Raw genomic sequence first — 4983 nt, forward strand, 5'->3', positions numbered from 1 at the left:
TGCTGTTGGCACCACTGCAATCGGAGCAGCCGATGTGCCAGCATCAACGAAACACAGCATCCTAGTGCTTGGACAAAGAGATAACTACCGTACAGTCCCCATGCCACTGTGGAGCGTAGGACTGTGTTCTTTCAGTCCTGGTAAACGTTTTTAATGTTTTTGGAATTGCACCCGCTGTTTGACGTGGGACACTTCTTGCCTATTCGAGAAATTATCTGTCACCTGCTTGCTATAGTTGTCCGTGGTCTACCACCTCTCTTTATGGGAGCAGTGTGCCAGTGACAGGTTCGAACGCTCTCTATATACGCGAAACAATGCTGTGAGCTATACACAAATCCAGGGCTACACACCTAAATTTTCGTCATTCTTCCCCATGACTCCTCTCTGTGTGAAGTAATCCAAATGTTACGCCTGGACCATGTTGTAACGAAGAACACCGCCACAGTGCACAGCAACTGCTCGCAGGTCCACTCTCTCTCTCTCTCTCTCTCTCTCTTATACACACGCACAATGCTTTCACGGTCCAACTGTCTGATGTTGCCCGGCCAACCCAATTTGGCACCACATTCACGTTGACCTCACACGATATGACGTCCAGCATGACTGGGAGACCTCTGGCAGGAGGCTCCCGCACTTCAATTCGTCTCTTAAGGGGAGTGGCATTAGGGGAAGTGGCAACAAAACGCCTATTCACGCTGGTGTGTAGAATATATGAGTCTGGCGATATACCATCTGACTTTCGGAAAAGCATCATCCACACAATTCCGAAGACGGCAAATCTGACAAGTGCGAGAATTATCGCACAATCAGCTTAACAGCTCATGCATCGAAGCTGCTTACAAGAATAATATACAGAAGAATGGAAAAGAAAATTGAGAATGCGCTAGGTGACGATCAGTTTGGCTTTAGGAAATGTAAAGGAACGAGAGAGGCAAATTCTGACGTTACGGCTAATAATGGAAGCAAGGCTAAAGAAAAATCAAGACACTTTCATAGGATTTGTCGACATGGGAAAGGCGTTCGACAATATAAAATGGTGCAAGCTGTTCGACATTCTGAAAAAAGTAAGGGTAAGCTATAGGGAGAGACGGGTCATATACAATGTGTACAACAACCAAGAGGGAATAATAAGAGTGGACGATCAAGAACGAAGTGCTCGTATTAAGAGGGGTGTAAGACAAGGCTGTAGCCTTTCGCCCCTACTCTTCAATCTGTCCATCGAGGAAGCAATGATGGGAATAAAAGAAAGGTTCAGGAGTGGAATTAAAATACAAGGTGAAAGGATATCAATGATACGATTCGCTGATGACATTGCTATCCTGAATGAAAGTGAAGAAGAATTAAATGATCTGCTGAACGGAATGAACAGTCTAATGAGTACACAGTATGGTTTGAGAGTAAATCGGAGAAAGACGAAGGTAATGAGAAGTAGTAGAAATGAGAACAGCGAGAAACTTAACATCAGGATTGATGGTCACGAAGTCAATGAAGTTAAGGAATTCTGCTACCTAGGCAGTAAAATAACCAATGACGGACGGAGCAAGGAGGACATCAAAAGCAGACTCGCTATGGTAAAAAAGGCATTTCCGGCCAAGAGAAGTCTACTAATATCAAATACCGGCCTTAATTTGAGGAAGAAATTTCTGAGGATGTACGTCTGGAGTACAGCATTGTATGGTAGTGAAACATGGACTGTGGGAAAACCGGAACAGAATAGAATCGAGGCATTTGAGAGCAGAAGATGGCCTTGCGATGGGCTGAAACATGTGGCAACAAATAAGTAAAAAATGCGATTAAGACTGTTTTCTTAATACGAAGTTAATTTATACTAATCGCTGTTACTCCATAACCATGTTGTCCAAACATCTGAGTTAATATATGTTACTTTATTTATCTCCTAAGTTCATCTATCTTCTTACGTTCCACAGATCAGTGTATAATTACCCAACGGCTTATGCAATGAACTAGAAGTCGAACGTTTGCGAACAATCTGAAATTAAATAAGAACGACAAAATGCACTTAACAAGAGGAAATATATCTCAAAGAAGGATGATGGAACTGGAACGAGAAACAAGCGACTAACCCAATAACAGCAGATAAAAGGGGAATCGGTGGACGACAGTTGCTTAGAAATCGTTCGTCGTTCCATGCGTTTCGTATAGTGAATCATTTCTGTGGATAAACCTTTCGGGGTAGTACGTCGTATTCCAAGAAACTCTTCTGTTCCTAACGTTTCGTCCAGAACTGAGCTGGACATCTTAAGAGGCGTTGCTCGTCCGTTGAATCTTGGCGACCCAACTACACTGGAGATGTCCAGCGCAGTTCTGGACAAAACGTTATAAACAGAAGAGTTTAGTGGACCACGACCTTACACGCCGAAGCCGTATACCTACAGCAATGTCATCCGTTTGTGAAAGCCTTCATTCTGTCATTCGTGTGGATGCGTTCCCTCGCGAATGACCCACCTATAATCGACACGCTGTCTCACAGCATTCCGTCATTAGTGACTTTACTTTTCCCTAGCGTTTTTCCCGTCTAGTACAGGATAGCTTTTTCAAGATTTGGCAAATTGTATTACTTCGTGGCTGGATGTCTTTGCTTTCATTTGCTTGTGAGTGAGTAAGACAATGAAAGTGGTCGTCGAATGCTTGTAATTTTATTCTACTTTGACGCGGCAAGAACACCGAGAATATGTTATGCATCACGAAATGTATCGTCGGCCCGCATCTCGTGGTCGTGCGGTAGCGTTCTTGCTTCCCACGCCCGGGTTCCCGGGTTCGATTCCCGGCGGGGTCAGGGATTTTCTCTGCCTCGTGATGGCTGGGTGTTGTGTGATGTCCTTAGGTTAGTTAGGTTTAAGTAGTTCTAAGTTCTAGGGGACTGATGACCATAGATGTTAAGTCCCATAGTGCTCGGAGCCATTTGAAATGTATCGTCGTGACTGTGCAGCTCCTGTGCGACCGACAGAATAATTCGTTTTGTGAAGGGAAATGAACAGACGGCTTCATTAACCAGACACAGGGCTTCCAATCAGTATGTGATTTCACTACGGATCTCCGAACTAAATGCAGTTTGTCTACCTACAGCCGTGACTCAAGCGGCCAGCAGAATTTACTACTGCTCAGTCATTTGAATGCACAGGGAATGCAGGGCAATACAACAATCTAAACACCGAAAATAGACGAAATTGCGCTTTAAAGTAGATAAAAGATCAATGTAAAAAATGTTATCTATCACCTGAGTACCTGGAGTTGCCCTGGTGTGTCTTTATTCAAATCTGCTTTTAGTCCTTCTCCTCCTTACCCCTCTCTGTTCACCTCCACCACCCTCTCTCACTCTCCACCTCATCCAATCCCCACTCCCTCCCTCCCTACCTTCCTCCACCGGCCCCTCTCCATCTCGTCCTCCCCCTCCTCCCCCAGAGTGTTTTCCTCGCAACTCTGTCCATCTATTGCTCCCTTCTCTGTCCATCTCTTTCTCTCTCTTAATTCCATCTCCTCCTCCTGCTCTCTATGAACATGACCTCCTCCCCTCTCTCTCACTGCCTCTCTCTTCCGTCCGTCACATCTCCCTGTTCATCTTCTCACCTTTCCTTACTCCGCCCATCTCGTCCTCTCCCCTATCTCTGTACATTTCCCTATCTCTGCCAACCTCCTCCTACCTTCTGCCTCACTGTCCCTCCATATCCTCATCCACCCTTTCCTCTCTGCATTATCACGTCCACAGCAAAATGAGGTGCGTAGTTCTTACCCTGCAGTATTTCTTTCCACATTGTGACTAACATGTCTACCAAATTTGACTGAATCCACTTTTGACGTTTAGGAAGAGTTTTTTTTCCCTCGTGGCTTTGCCTGCAGACGCACATGTTAAATATATCTCACAAACATATATTACCCCCCACCATGAACCATGGACTTTGCCGTTGGTGGGAAGGCTTGCTTGCCTCAGCAATACAGATGGCCATACCGTAGTTGTAACCACAACGGAGGGGTATCTGTTGAGAGGCCAGACAAACGTGTGGTTCCTGAAGAGGGACAGCAGCCTTTTCAGTAGTTGCAGGGGCAACAGTCTGGATGATTGACTAATCTGGCCTTGTAACACTAACCAAAACGTCCTTGCTGTGCTGGTAGTGCGAACGGCTGAAAGCAAGGGGAAACTACAGCCGTAATTCTTCCCGAGGGCAGGCAGCTTTACTGTATGGTTAAATGATGATGGCGTCCTCATGGGTAAAATATTCCGGAGATAAAATAGTCCCCCATCCGGATATCCGGGCGGGGAATACTCAGGAGGACGTCGTTATCAGGAGAAAGAAAACTGGCGTTCTACGGATCGGAGCGTGGAATGTCAGATCCCTTAATCGGGCAGGTAGGTTAGAAAATTGAAAAAGGGAAATGGATAGGTTAAAGTTAGATATAGTGGGAATTAGTGAAGTTCGGTGGCAGGAGGAACAAGGCTTTTGGTCAGGTGAATACAGGGTTATAAATACAAAATTAAATAGGGGTAATGCAGGAGTAGGATTAATAATGAATAAAAAAATAGAAGTGCGTGTTAGCTACTACAAACAGCATAGTGAACGCATTATTGTGGCCAAGATAGACACGAAGCCCACGCCTACTACAGTAGTACAAGTTTATATGCCAACTAACTCTGCAGATGATGAAGAAATTGATGAAATGTATGATGAGATAAAAGAAATTATTCTGTTAGTAAAGGCAGACAAAATTTTAATATTCATGGGTGACTGGAATTCGAGAGTAGGAACAGGGAGAGAGAGAAACATAGTAGGTGAATATGGATTGGGGGGAAGAAATGAAAGAGGAAGCCGTCTGGTAAAATTTTGCACAGAGCATAAATTAAACATAACTAACACTTGGTTCAAGAATCATGAAAGAAGGTTGTATACATGGAAGAACCCTGGAGATACCAAAAGGTATCAGATAGATTATATAATGGTAAGAGAGAGATTTAGGAACCAGGTTTTA

Source organism: Schistocerca nitens, chromosome 7, assembly GCF_023898315.1.
Source record: "Schistocerca nitens isolate TAMUIC-IGC-003100 chromosome 7, iqSchNite1.1, whole genome shotgun sequence".
NCBI classification, from domain to species: Eukaryota; Metazoa; Arthropoda; class Insecta; order Orthoptera; family Acrididae; genus Schistocerca; species Schistocerca nitens.